Genomic DNA, 15,635 nt, shown 5'->3' on the forward strand with positions numbered 1-15,635 from the left:
ACAATGGAGTGCACTTCCAAGGGTGAAGCCAATCCATTGCATTAGCAGCACCAAAGTGAACTTCCATGGTGTGCAAGCCTGGACAGTGTGTATGGAGGTCCTGGGCAGCCCAGACAACAAGACCTCTCTCTTGGCCTCACTGCCAAAGGAAAGCAGAGCAATATGTTTGGCACCAGCTTCGTTGCAGGAGTTGCCAGAAGGAGCCATACAAGGTGCTATCCAACTGTCTTAGGGACTCCACTCCTGATTTGCATATGGTTTACCTCTTAGCCTTTTCTTCTCCTAAAGATAACCTGCAAGGCAGCGGGGGTTTAGGATAAGGGGGGGTTCAGGATTTAACCTCCTACCGTCGGACCTGTAAGACAGAGCTATTCCGCCTGGCCTTTAATTTGAATTCAGCCTGATCTTTCATTTCCCTTCTCTTCCCTCCCCCTCCCCTTTTATGAAGATCACCCGCTCTGAGACCCCACAGCTAATTCTCCCCTGGCCTCCTCACTGGCCCAAGTAGGACCAATTCAGCCAGCTAGCCCTGGGGATTATCTAATTGATTTTTTTATTTTTATTGTTATTCCTGTTTTTATACTGTATTTTATGCTGCTGTTATAATTAAGTGTTTTAAATTTGTTGTTAGCCGCCCTGAACCCGGTTTTTGAACCGGGAAAGGCGGGATATAAATAAATTTATTCTTATTCTTATTCGATTTATTCTTCTCCCTAATGGGCTACCTTCCCAGGTTGACAAGCCCCACCTCCCCCTGCACGTGTAGAAACTGTCTTCTTGACCATTGGACCCACTATTGGTCTCGTCTGCTCAATCTGCCAGAGCCTATCTATGCATGCAGGGCAAGTCCCTAACTCACTGAGAGTTTGAGACCCATCGTCTTCCCTCACTTGGTTTAGCCAGCCAGTTGGAGCTGTTTCTAGGATGTGGCTGCTGTTGCATACTGACAGCTTCTAGAAACCACAGCTGAGAGCTGAGTGTAGGGTGGACAAACTACCCAAGAAGGAGCATAATGTGCCCCCTCACCAGATGTCAGATTTTGTTTTGCAGTAGCTTGATTTAAAAACCAAAACCAAACCCTGGACCATAAAATTTCCCTGCCCTGGGTTATAGTGAACAAGTGCTGAGTTTTAAATGCTCTCAACCACGCAGCAGCTATGTCATACCCACTGGTGTTGATGACACACAGAAGAAGCGCAAAGGGAAGGCATGGAAAGTCAATTCTACTTTTCCTTGTAGAACATCAAACAGAATAGTAATGATTGGGTAGTACTAGGGACAACCCTTCTAGAAGCAGCTCGTCTGGAGTTTTAAAGGTGGTGTTTTTGCCCTTGTGTTTCATTTTCCTGGTCTGGATTTGGAAGTCTTTAATGCTGCCATCTTAAATTTAATGTATCACATAAGAATTGCATATTTTGATGTGTTTAATTTGTGTGGTTTGTTTTTTTTAACAAGAGCAAAATTATATACCTGATCTGTCTGGGAATGGATCCCCATAAAATGGGTATGTAGTTCTGCCTTGAGTGGTCCATTTTATTTCAATAGAACTACTTGCAAAGCAAGGGGCTAGCAGACTAATGGAAATGAGGATACTGCAGAGATGTGCATTAATGAAATTAATGTTTTTGAATGGATCTACAGCGCAGCTTCTCACTCGATGAATTGACTGCATTTAAACACATTCACAGATTGAAAAACGTCAGTGGTAATGCTGTGTAAGGATCCTAGGGCCAGAGGAGAGTTATTCTTATGTGCTGAAAAATGTATAAGGATAATCAAAAGTTGTCACTGTATGCAAAGCAAAAGCCATCATCATCGTCATCACCATCATTTCACTTTAAGCTTCAAAAACATTTCATTTCCCGCTACTGCAGTGACACACCAGAGCCCAAATGACTTCAGAAAAAAAGCAAGCATGAGGTCCATCAATACTGTGAAAAATCCCAATTTAAAAGATGTGTTGATATTGATTTGTCAAGTGAGCATTGTCAGCTTCGGGTGAGGCAGAAATGATTGCTTCCAGAGGGCAATGGGAGCAACTTCTCCCTGGACGCTACTCTGGCGCATGTTCTTGAGAACTTTATCAGTGTGAGGAAGGGAGGGATCTCACTACAGGGGGAAAAGCCTCTTCCTGGTCTCCTTTTAAAGACATTCTTCATGGGACTGATACATGCAGGGAAACAAGGAAGTGGCAATGTAGTAAGTGGCTCCACCCTCAGTTATGTGCAATCATTACACGGTTGGCTTCTCAGTCTTGTGGAGAAGGATGCTGTGGTTGTCTGCATAGCAAATATATGAGAGGGGCTAGGGTTTCCCTACTACATTGTTGTGGATATTTCACCAGTATAGTTCTATGATGTGAGAAATGGACTATACCAGATCACAAGAAGTTGTTTTTTATTAAAAAAACAACAACAACAATGAAAGGGAATATTATTGAGTGGCAGAACATGGAACCATGTGCTTCAACCTCATTTGAAATCGTTCAAGGGGTTAGCACAAGAACTTACTCTAAATACTCAGGTTGCCCACAAGTGCAGCAACACTTTCTCCACTTGTTACTGTCAGTTTGCATTTCTAAGTGGAGAAAGTATTGATCTGATGTGTAGAGATCTTTCCTGTTCTAATTAGTTCAAGAGGGTTCTGGAAGCTTCTCTGTGTGAAAGAAACAAGCAGAACGTTCCTGATGTTTGGGTCATTCCTTCTGAGAAGCTGAGTACAGCTGGATTAAACTGGTTCTGTTATCTCTTCTGTCAAGGTCATGCTGACTATTATAAGAGGCCTGAAGGAGACGGGGTTTTACTTTCTATCTTTTTTACTTCTGGTGTGGTGTTCTGTACATAGCATGCTATAGTGTTAAGGTTTAGTCTTATTATAATTTATTGTAAGTTTAAGTTAAGTCTGCTGCAACTGGATTTCTTATGGACAGTGCCAATCCTGAATGTACACTGATACCTCAGTTTTCGAATGCCTCTGTTGACAAACATTTCGGTTTACAAATACTGTAAACCCGGAAGTAAATGCTTCGGTTTTTGAACACGCCTCAGAAGTTGAACATGCCACGCGGTTTCCACTGAGTGCAAGATCCTAAGGCCTAGCTGTCAGCTGTTGAGTTTTCGGTTTTTGAACATTTCAGAACTCGACAGTTTTCCGGAAGGGATTATGTTTGAAAACCAAGGTACCACTGTATTGGATTTGTGACCATTATGCTCATTTGTCTTCAGTAGCTATAAAGCTCTGCTGGATGAAATACAATTGCCTCTGGTCTATTTTTTGGAATTCCTACAGCATGTTTATGTTTTTACTCTGTTAACTATATGCCGGAATCTGCTCTGGATCAATATTGAGTAGAATTGCATGACAGTTATTCCTAGCAGGTCTCTGACACTGGTGGCATTATATACATATTGTGGCTGGTAGCTGTTGATAGCCTCACCCTCCAGGTTTTCAGAGCCATCCAAAGTTGGTGGCCATGGCAGCATCTTGTCGGGGTGAATTCCATCACTTAACTATGAGCTGTGTGAAAAAGTACCTCCTTTTGTATGTCCTGAAACACTGAGCTGCATTGTATGGCACTGAGTTCTAGCTTTATGAGAGAAGGAGAATCATTTCTTCCCCATCCACTTATGGTAAGCCATGAATCATTTGATACATCTCTCTCATGTTGCCTACCTTATCCTTTTCCCCAAACCTACTGCTTCCATAGCATTCTATTTTGTGATGACTTGATATTAGACTAGTGGTTCCCAATTGGTGGTTAACCCACCCAGGGGATCCATGGCAGCATTCAAAGATCAAAGGGACCTGTTGAGGGTCAGCAGTTACGGTGAGCCACTTTGAAATCTGTTTGCAGATGCATTTTGAACCCAAGTGGGCAAAGCAAGGTTCACTGACAGCCCTGATCCCATGGCGCTCAATGGGGAACTCGTAAGTGCAGCCGATCTCAGTGGGGCTCTCTCAGCACAGATCAGTGCTTGCAAAGTAACAATTGAGAGTTCATTTTATATACAGAGCGGCACATGTAAGCACAAGTCAAGGTTTGCACTCTTTGTGTTGTTTTACTTCCTGTTAGAAGTGGGCAGGCTCAGAGTCAGCCCATCTAGAACTGAGCTGCAGTGCAGATCACGTAAGTTGGCCCAGGAAAGGGATAGCAGGGCCATAGATCTGTCTAGTTTGATCAAGCAAACCAATAGCAATGTCTGGTTAAAGCAAGAACAATTATCCAAGGGAATGTGAGGGAGAAGGAGTGTCTGGCACTGGCGGCAAATGTGCTGTATTTAATATTGACAAAAAGTTCCAGCTGAGAATTACGTGCGAGTCCAATTTGGATGTTAGCTTGCAAAGTCAATTTTACACATTCTTTCTCTGCTGACCTCTTAGCGCCATGCGTGAATTCATATATTTGGCTTGTAATCCCCATGGAAATCAATGGGATTCACCTCTGAGTAGGCCTGTGCTGCTGTTAGACAGTAAGCTGCCACAATTAGCAGTTTGGGAAGAAAAACCACACGCACTAGCAAGGACAAAATAATTGAAATATATCTACATTTAAAATTGGTACTGAGACAAAGCTTCCTTGTGCATGTGTGAAATCTCACCCAAGTAGCGAAATGATTTTTAAAAAAAATTAAATTGACCAATGCCACTTCAAAATTCAATGCACTAATTGTATGGAAAATCTGAGGTAAATGTGCAGTGTTATGCTGTATAGGAAGATCCTGCTCACAAGAGGCAGGAGATACCCAGATCATTATGGCAGAGAATCTGGTTTGCAATGCAGCCTGGCTTAGTCAACTATGCCTAGAGGAAACAGAGAATTTCAGCATCCATTTTTGGTGGCTTTTAACGGTGACCTGTGCCTGCTTTGGGTTGCCACTTATAATGGAACACAGGAACCCCATTGCCCCAGAGGCGGAGGCTCGTGCGATTGACTGACCTTCCAGTTGTACGGTTTGTCACAGATCTGCTCAAGCTGACAGCAGCACTTGCCGCTATGATGGTACAAATGCAAATCGTGTCTTCCGTCATTTTTGTTCTTTGTTTTTCAAAGACATCCGCACTGGAAGCTTTCGCTGGTAATGTTAGCACATTCTTATCTGAAAAGAGGCATGTGTTACTCTTCAACCCTTTCCAGATCCAGGGCCTCCCTGAATCTGCATTTGGGGACCCACATATTTTTAAAATCCTCTAGATACAATTGTTGTTTACCCTTCTTTCCCATCTAAATTAAGGATGGGAACCACAGGCCTTTGGGGCCAAATGTAGCCCTCCAGGGCTCTGGGCCAGGGGTCTGGGACTCTGAGGAGGCCACACACTAAGGAGAGCCCCATAGCACATCCTTCTCTACTCTCTCCTCAAGTACTTCTGCCTGGGTGAGGTGTGGTGTTGAACTGAGATAATGCCGTTTGGCTGCCTGGTTGGAGATTGGGGAGGGGTATACTCCCCAACTGTCCTGATTTTCCTAGCACAGTCTCATAATTGGTAAAGCCACCACAGCTTCTGACTTGAAATCGGGGCGTCCTGATTTCAAGGCTTTGTTTTCCCTCCACCCCTCACAGCACGGCCCCAGCATTGAGTGAGAGAGTGAGTGAACGCAGCAGCAGATCATGGAAGCCACATGGGGCCTGAGGCTCACCTGCCATCAGCGTGGTGGACTGGACCATGGGTAGGCAAACTAAGGCTCAGGGGCCAAATCTGGCCCAATCGCCTTCTAAATCCGGCCCGCGGATGGTCTGGGAATCAGTGTGTTTTTACATGTGTAGAATGTGTCCTTTTATTTAAAATGCATCTCTGGGTTATTTGTGGGGCATAGGAATTCGTTCATTCCCCCCACCCCAAATATAGTCCGGCCCCCCACAAGGTCTGAGGGACAGTGGACCGGCCCCCTGCTAAAAAGTTTGCTGACCCCTGGACTGAACTCTTCAGTGTAGGTGCTTCGGAAACAAGCCACACATATCCTGCCTTGCAGCATGGCGGTCAGCTCTGAGCTTGGTGGCATACTCTGATGATGTCAATCACCAGGGTACCGCTGAGAGCTGAAGGCAGAGAAACAGGAGCCTGGTCTTAAAAGGGCCACGGTGCAGATTGGAGTCAGCATGGGTAGTGGGTGAGTCTTAAGAGACTAGTAGGATGGGGGAGATGGGGCACCACAGTGGGGAGGAGGGGGTCAAAGTCCCCATTGCGTTAGTGGGAATAGCCAACACCCTCTGGGTGTTGTAGACGACAACTCCCACCCGCTCTAGCCAGCATTTCCAATGCCCAGGGATGATGGGAGTTGTAGTCCAAAACATCTGCAGGGCACTATGGAGTGTTCAAAAGCAATTATTGTGGAAATGTGTTTGCTCCAGACAGGTCCCCCTTCCATTAGCCACCAGATGGTGCTGTTTACATTCTAATTTCTGCAAGCCACCGCTTCATTCTACAATATAGTATTGACCTAAAGACAAATCTTCTCAATGTGAAACATTTAACATACATACATACATACATACATCTCTCTCTCTCTCTCTCTCTCTCTCTCTCTCTCTCTCTCTCTCTCTCTCTCTGTGTGTGTGTGTGTGTCTGCCAGTATCTTACCCTGCTGCAAGTGCCAGAGCAATTAATTTTAAACTCTTATTTCAGGCCTACATGTAAGGAATGATAGAGGGGAAACCAGCTGGACTCAGATGCCTCTGCTTATCTCAGAATACCAACATCTTTCTTTTTTGGCAGGTTTCTGAAATGGTCTTGTACACACTCGAGAGTGGAACATTCCTATACGGGTACCTAACCATCAGCAGTGATGCACTGCAGAACTGGAAACCTTGAAAATTTCACCGCCTGCATAGTGATGATGACTTGAAAGGGAAGAGAGAAAACCCACCTCTTTTCTCAGCCCCAAAAGACAAAACCAAGGAAATGTGGAAGTTCCTACTTACACAACCTGCATCCTTGGACAGGTTCGTGTTTGGAAATGTGATATTCCAGGAGTATCTGTAATAGTTCTTTTTGGGTAGGGAGGGTCCCGGAGGAAGCAGTCCTTCAAAGAGCTGGCTTTCCAAATAGGAAAGATTGCATGCTATAGAACTGATCTTGCAGAACTGCAGACCTGTTTTAGAAAGCCACTTCCGAGCTGGAGAGGAGGTGGGGTTGTGGGCTTCACGCCCTCCCCACGTGCACGGGGGCTGACTAACAGCCCCCGCGAGACTGGGGAATCCTCGATCGCGTCATCTCCCCGGCCAGCCAATTGGCTGGCCCAGGAGGCGTGGCCTGGCCTATTTAGGGCCGGCATGACCGAGGATTTCCCTCTTTCTGCACTCCAGCTGATCAGGTTTTCCCACCCCGCCCACCCGTTAGGTTTGGCTCTCTGACATTGCTATGGACTTTGGTTGGTCGCTGTCAAGGGGCCTGGTAGGATTTTTTTTCCACTTGGCAAATTGGCACCAGCCATTTGGTTTTTCGCCTACCTCGTAGCAAATCGTCACAACTTCCTCGGCATTGGCAGTTAGGCATTGGTAGGGATATTGTTATGCAGATGAAAGGGGGGGAGGAAGTGCCATCACCTCCCCCCAAATTGAAGGGTAGTCTGGTAAAGGATTCTGGGGGGCGTGGCCCTGTCCTAAGCCTATGGAGGTGTGGGCCTAAGGCACGTCCCCGAGCGGTGACCCCGCGGGAGCTCCTAGTTGATGTGCATCAGCAGGACTCCCCCTACTGGCGGTTAACCCTTGCCAGTCTTCAAGCAATCAGGCTGAAGCTGGTTAATCGATAGTACCAATGCCTAAGCCAATACTGCTCAATTCCTGTGATCAATGAAGTTGTGGCCTATTTCGCCCATTAACCTAAAATACTGGTGTCCTGTGTCTTTATTTTCTGAGGGGGGAGGGGGAACTTGCCACGCAAAGAACTGAATGCCTAGCTCTGTATTCTCTTCCCATGTAAGGCAAAGGCGGCCTTTATCTTATAGGGCCTCTTGCATCTTTTCATTACTATTATAATAACATACTTGACACAAACAAGGCACTTTTCAGCGTGATGTGATGAAAACACTTTGTTGTCTTCGGAGGGGCTATAGCTCAGTGGCAGAGAATCTGTTTTGCATGCAGAAGGCCACAGCTTTGATTCCTGGCATCTCTGTGTAGGACCAGAGGGGATCTTGGTCTGAAACCCTGAAAGCCAATCGGTGTCACCAATACTGAACTAGACAGATCCACAGTATAAGGCCGCTTCCTAAGTTGTCTATATCCTTGACTTATAGAGCTCACAATTTCAGTTTCAACAGAGGTGCCAAAGGGAGGGAGGGAAGAGAGGAAGTGCAACTCTGGCTCGTCCATCACACAGACTTCCTTTCAGGTGCCAATAAGTAGCCGCCAAATGGGCTTTGGCGGCCTGCACAATGGTGAAGCAGCCTGGAGGTGTGTGTGTTTAGTGCAGAGAATAAAACAAGGCCCTCTCTTTGCCACAGCTATTTTCTAGGCACATGCGTTCCTGGAGATGCTTGAGGAGCAATCTAGTGCTGGCAGCCCCGCCGATGAGCCTCTCCCAGGTAAACAGGTGTCTTCCTTGTTTGTAGCTCAGTGCCAAGACAGTGGCTCCACACCGGCAAATCCTTCTGTTTTTGTGTTCGCTGCTTTTCAGCGCCGACAAAACACACGGGTTGTTTGTAGCTCCCTCGCTTCGTCTGGTTCCTATTCCATTTTAATGCGGATGTTTCATCAGAGGTCATTTACTCAGTATGTTGCCAGGCCATTTACAAATATGAGCTGATGAATATTTCATCGTGTTCCCTAGGAATCCCGTCAAAAGCGCTGCTCTGTGGCAGAGCATCCACGAGAAGCGTGCTCCACCTGAAGCAGGTTGCCACATGGCTGCTGTCTTCGAGATGTATACTAATTGCTGGCGCGGCAGGTGGCAAAATATTTTGTGTGCGCCTATTTTTAAAGGCTGTAAGTTTTATTTCATTCCACCGCCACGTTTCTCTGACTGATGCCTATTCCCTCAAGACTTTTAGAAAAGCGGATTATTAAAATGAGAAGCGGAGGCTATTTCATTAAAGATCAGTGGCCTGGGGAACAATCTGGCTTCTCCTTTTATGTCAGGGGTAGGAAAGCATTTCTAGGCTGAGGGACACATTCCTTTCTGAACAACCTCCCAGAGGTAACGTGTTAGTGCTGGGCAGGGCCAGAGGCAAAATGAGGCAGAAAAGGACGTTTTTCTTTGGGCAGAGGTGTTTGGTCTGGAGAGATTTCTAAGGATCAGGTTGTTGTTGTTGTTTAGTCGTTTAGTCGTGTCCGACTCTTCGTGACCCCATGGACCAGAGCACACCAGTCACTCCTGTCTTCCACTGCCTCCCACAGTTTGGTTAAACTCATGTTTGTATCTTCGAGAACACTGTCCAACCATCTCGTCCTCTGTCGTCCCCTTCTCCTTGTGCCCTCCATCTTTCCCAACATCAGGGTCTTTTCCAGGGAGTCTTCTCTTCTCATGAGGTGGCCAAAGTATTGGAGCCTCAGCTTCAGGATCTGTCCTTCCAGTGAGCACTCAGGGCTGATTTCCTTAAGAATGGGTAGGTTTGATCTTCTTGCAGTCCATGGGACTCTCAAGAGTCTCCTCCAGCACCATAATTCAAAAGCATCAATTAGTGAAGAGCAGTATTTCAAAGGAATTGAATCGAATCTTTCCTTCTTGTCATAGAATTGCCCTCAGCCCTAGATCTTGTGCAACATAAGCTTGTGGTGCAAGTACCTGTCAGGCCTGAGGGCATCACAGTCTCCTCTTCTGACTCGGGGGACTCCAACTGCTAAAGGAAGGCTGGGTCCTTCAAAATGATGAGGCTCTGCTAATCAAAGGTAGAGATAGCACCTGAGATAAAGCTGCTGCTCTTGCTTAAGGTGCAGTCGGCGGCTGATTGCTGCTGAAGCAACATCTCAGCTCTGGTTTTATAGAGGCTTCAGCCTAAATCTTGCATAGAGCTGTCCATGGTACTATAAAAGTATCACCAAAGGCAATTGTTCTAAATCATTCTCAAACTTGGGCCCCCAGCTGTTGTGGGACTACAACTCCCATCATCCCTGACCACTGGTCCTGCTAGCTAGGGATGATGGGAGTTGTAGTCCAACAACTGCTGGGGGACCCAATGTTGAGGAAAAACCAATTCTAAATAGAACAGGCTGGGTAACAAGCAGCAGTTTGAGATGAGTCAGAAACTGGGAATTAAGAGTCATGTGAAAGGTTATTGGTCATTAAGACATGACTGAGGGACACATCAAGAGGTCAGGGCCTACCATTAGGCAGAGTGAAGCAGATGTTGGGAAGCAATGGGACAGACCCACAATCCATTTCCTCCTGAGTTCCCAGGCCATTGCCCCCTGCTGCGTGTGACATAATACCCCTAAACTAGCAAGCTGTGCTCAGGTACACTACTGGAGAGCACCATCCTCTGTCCAGTACTGAATTAAGATTCATTTGCTAGTCCAGTCAGCTTTGGTGCATGGAATTCGCACCCGGAGGAGCCATTTTGTCCTTGGTCTCAGGCAGGAAAATGAATTGAGCTGGACCTGTCGGAGCAAGGCAGAAGTCAGGACCACAGAGGAAATACAGGAACATACCAATGTGCTCAGAAAGACCTTGTTGCTCAAGCAAGAGTAAGCTGAAAAACAAAACCCTTTCTTCTACTTCCTACCCGGAAAGATCCAATGGTTGGGTAGATGAACTCAGTCTGGAAGCTAAGAAGGCTTCCACCTGTAATTCGCTATATGTGGCAGCCACACACAAATTTCCATAGCTCCTGGCCCTGCTACACTCACCGCTGCTGTGCTTTGTGGGACACCTCCAGTACAGACAGCAAATTATTTCAAGCCTTCCATGCCTCACCAAATTGGATGTGAAAATGCCCACACAAAGCTCACTTGACCAGCTTCTCTCAGCCTATCCCAAACCTGCATTATTTCATCTGTCCACGCAGCAGCTGAAAGAACTGTAGAAATAGGAAGGGGGAAAAAATTCCTGAAAACTAAAAACTAAAAAATCACCTTCAATTTAATAACTCCAGAATTCATACCATCATCTCCCCCCTTTATTTGGGAAGCCACTTGAGACCTCCCCAGGTGCTATACATTCCCTCTTTCGTAATTACGAATCTCCCTCTTGAACTTCTTATTCTAGTTATTGTGAAATGAAATCAACACAGAGAGAAACTTTTCCTTTTGACCTTTTTGGACTGTACTTTTCCAGTCCAAAAAGTCTTGTACAGAACATTTAATCATCGGTCTATAGCTAGGCATTAACCAGTGTTCCAACTGTTTCTAATTCAGAAAACTTAATAAAATGCTTTATGCTCTTCCCAGTTCAAGGGTGAGATTCCTGCATTGCAGGGGTTGGACTAGATGACCCCTGGGTTCCTTCCCTATGATTCTACGATTCTGTTACCCTTGACAGCTGAGGTGAGTTGTGTGCTCAAACTAGGGGGCTCAAACGATGGCACCCATTCCAGTCTCAAAAAGCTGCCAGAGCAGGCTGCGTGCCTTTAAATTCAGATTTCTGAGTGTTAAGGACTCACTGGGATCAGACGCAGAAGGAAGTCAAACAGAATTCAGTTTCACAAGCAAAAGTCTCATTGACTTCTATTAGTGGGACTTTAGCACACTTGACCTGAGCTCAGGATTGTTGACAATGCAGGCAAGTTCAAATATTTCAATGGATGCTTTTAAAATTAGAGTGCTGACCAAACTTTGATCATCTAAAGAGGAAAGGGCAGGGTTTCTATGCAGGGTTGGCAATTTTGCAGCTTGAACCTGACGTCAATAGGATTTACTTCCCAGTCCCTTTACACAGGATTGCAGCATTGATATCCTGTACTTTTAATGGGAGAATTAAAAAAAAAAAAGAAAGAATTTTTGCTGGTGTGCTTTTTCCGTAGTAATAGAGGAACGAAGGGAGAAGCTGCATGCAATGAGATTTCCCCCGAAGAGTTCAGGCACCCTCTTCTGTACTGAAATAGGTAAAGGGTAAAGGGACCCCTGACCATTAGGCCCAGTCGTGACCGACTCTGGGGTTGTGGCGCTCATCTCACTTTATTGGCCGAGGGAGCCGGCATACAGCTTCCAGGTCATGTGGCCAGCATGACTAAGCCGCTTCTGGCAAACCAGAGCAGCACACGGAAACACCGTTTACCTTCCTGCCGGAGCGGTACCTATTTATCTACTTGCAATTTGATGTGCTTTCAAACTGCTAGTTTGGCAGGAGCAGGGACTGAGCAACGGGAGCTCACCCCGTCATGGGGATTCGAACCACCAACCTTCTGATCAGCAAGTCCTAGGCTCTGTGGTTTAACCCACAGCGCCACCCGCGTCCCATCTGTACTGAAATAAGACATTCTAATTCTATGTCCTAAAGCTGGCAGCTTCTAAAAGCAAACACGCCCACTGTTGCAGAGATATACAGTCAACTGACTCAAGGCAAAATCAAAGATATATCCCCCAGTGCTGTTTTTCCAGGGTGCGTTAGTACACCTCTGTTTACAGCCCTTGCCTTCTAAATCTTATCATCCTGTGTAACAAGACAGCTAGGTGACATCTTTGCGAGACAAAAAATCATTAACCCAGGCTCTCATAACTGTTAAAATGTCCATATTGGCAAATAAGTCTGGTGTCTAATTTCCAGGTGTCTGCCGTGAATAAAACAGCATTTTCATATGGTGAGTGCAGTTCCCAAAATGGATCCCTGGCCCACTCAGGGCTTAGGTAATGCACACTCTGGCTGGTCATCATCATGCAGAGCCCAGACCACATTAAACAGTATCTTTGTATCTCCAGTCTCCTGGGACATGATGGAGACCAGCAGTCAATACAATTTCCCCTAGAATTCTAGAACTAGAGCCAAGCTAGACATTATCTAGGCAAACGGGTGTCATAAGAACTTAAGAAGCCAGAAGCCATGTATATACAGTCATGCATTAGTCCCATAAAGGACCATAAAGAAAGCTGATCGCCGAAGAATTGATGCTTTTGAATTATGGTGCTGGAGGAGACTCTTGAGAGTCCCATGGACTGCAAGAAGATCAAACCTACCCATTCTGAAGGAAATCAGCCCTGAGTGATCACTGGAAGGACAGATCCTGAAGCTGAGGCTCCAATACTTTGGCCACCTCATGAGAAGAGAAGACTCCCTGGAAAAGACCCTGATGTTGGGAAAGATGGAGGGCACAAGGAGAAGGGGTCGACAGAGGATGAGATGGTTGGACAGTGTTCTTGAAGCTACCAACATGAGTTTGACCAAAATGCGGGAGGCAGTGGAAGACAGGAGTGCCTGGCGTGTTCTGGTCCATGGGGTCACGAAGAGTCAGACACGACTAAACGACTAAACAACAAAACAACAACAACAATTAGTCCCATCCTCAGTGGAAATTAAATCCTAAAAAAGAATAAGAGAATATTGGGGAGAGGACATTGGCAGGGAAGGATTTGAGGAGGAGTGCTTGCATACTCCCTCCTGTGTCGGCTAATTGTCCCCAGCAAACGTCCCACCACTTTAGGGAAGGAACAGACAGGCTCAGTTCTGATTTTGCAAACTGGTGGAAGAGATGGAAATCAATGAAAAACAGATGGGTGAGGGGGATATATGTAGGGGGAAATCTGTCTATCTCTCTCATCCTTCCGCAGGAGCCCAGGGTGGTGAATGGCTTAAAAATACAACTTATGAAACAGAAAAAAACAAAACTAAAAAATACATTTCCATTCCCCTGAATCCCTACAAATTCAGCTCAATACACCGAGAACAGAGGAAGCTTTTCCTGGCTTGGAGAGAAGTTGTCAGGAAAGCTAAATTTTTTTTCAGTGTGTCAGGATAAAAAGCAAGGACAGGAGCTGAGTTGTCAATGTTAGTAGCAGGGGCATGGTGAAGAGCTGAGACACTGCAGGGCTGCCCTTTGACCAACAGTCCAGAACTGGCACAGACTCTGAAGGAGAAGCAGCATCAGGGGAACATGACTGTAGCTGGCATTGCCAGGTTGCCAACCCAAGGTTGCACTCTTACCTTCAGTGTTGCCTATTCAGCAGGAAAGGTCACTACTGTGCTTTCTGGTCTGGTTCTCCCCATTGCTCATCATTGTCTCATATGCTGCAGGGTGCGGATGGGAAACGAAAGTGCTACTTGCTTCAGCTGCTGAGAGAGGAGGGTGAGCGATGGGAAATGGAAAAGAACAGGGCAGGATTATGGAGCAATAATCTGCCCATGGGCTGGTCCTACAATTGGGCAAGGGACGCAGGTGGCGCTGTGGGTTAAACCACAGAGCCTAGGACTTGCCGATCAGAAGGTTGGCGGTTTGAATCCCTGTGACGGGGTGAGCTCCCATTGCTCAGTCCCTGCTCCTGCCAACCTAGCAGTTCGAAAGCATGTCAAAGTGCAAGTAGATAAATAGGTACCGCTCCGGTGGGAAGGTAAATGGCGTTTCCGTGCACTGCTCTGGTTCGCCAGAAGCGGCTTAGTCATGCTGGCCACATGACCCGGAAGCTGTATGCCGGCTCCCTCGGCCAATAAAGCGAGATGAGTGTCGCAACCCCAGAGTTGGCCACAACTGGACCTAATGGTCAGGGGTCCCTTTACCTTTAACTTTAAGGTGGCCACCTCAGGCAGCTGATTTGGGATGTCAAGGAAAGTTAGCAGATGGTTAACTAAACATTCAGTTTTCAACAATAACAATAACAATAATTGCAAACCTTGGCTGGGTGGATGGAATTGGTTCTGCATAGCTGAATTTCAACTTGCTGACTCAGATTAGCACAGTCAGCTTCCCCACTGTCATTGGCTTTTCTCTCTTGTGTATGTGCCATATTCAATAATGTGAACCGGCTTGCATTTGTTCACTGGTGGCTGAACCTTTGCTTTAAAAGCCTTTGCTTTAAAAATATGCTTAGGGGTGGGGAGGTGGGAATCCTTCCTTAGAAGATAGGGCATCTTTTAAAGTTAGTTTTTCCTTTATTTCCTGCTTTTGCTCAAGTTGCAAGCTGGAATGTTTTTCATGCCCCCCAAAGAACAGTATCTTTCGATTCCTGGGCTGAGTAGAATAGAATAGAATCATAGAGTTGGAAGAGACCACAAGGGCCATTGAGTCCAACCCCCTGCCAAGCAGGAAACACCATCAGAGCACTCCTGACATATGGTTGTCAAGCCTCTGCTTAAAGACCTCCAAAGAAGGAGACTCCACCACACTCCTTGGCAGCAAATTCCACTGTCGAACAGCTCTTACTGTCAGGAAGTTCTTCCTAATGTTTAGGTGGAATCTTCTTTCTTGTAGTTTGGAACCATTGCTCCGTGTCCGCTTCTCTGGAGCAGCAGAAAACAACCTTTCTCCCTCCTCTATGTGACATCCTTTTATATATTTGAACATGGCTATCATATCACCCCTTAACCTCCTCTTCTCCAGGCTAAACATGCCCAGCTCCCTTAGCCGTTCCTCATAAGGCATCGTTTCCAGGCCTTTGACCATTTTGGTTGCCCTCCTCTGGACACGTTCCAGTTTGTCAGTGTCCTTCTGAACTGTGGTGCCCAGAACTGGACACAGTACTCCAGGTGAGGTCTGACCAGAGCAGAATACAGTGGCACTATTACTTCCCTTGTTTGGTGTCATCTGCAAATTTGATCAGGATGCCCTTGAGTCCATC

Source organism: Podarcis raffonei, chromosome 7, assembly GCF_027172205.1.
Source record: "Podarcis raffonei isolate rPodRaf1 chromosome 7, rPodRaf1.pri, whole genome shotgun sequence".
NCBI classification, from domain to species: Eukaryota; Metazoa; Chordata; class Lepidosauria; order Squamata; family Lacertidae; genus Podarcis; species Podarcis raffonei.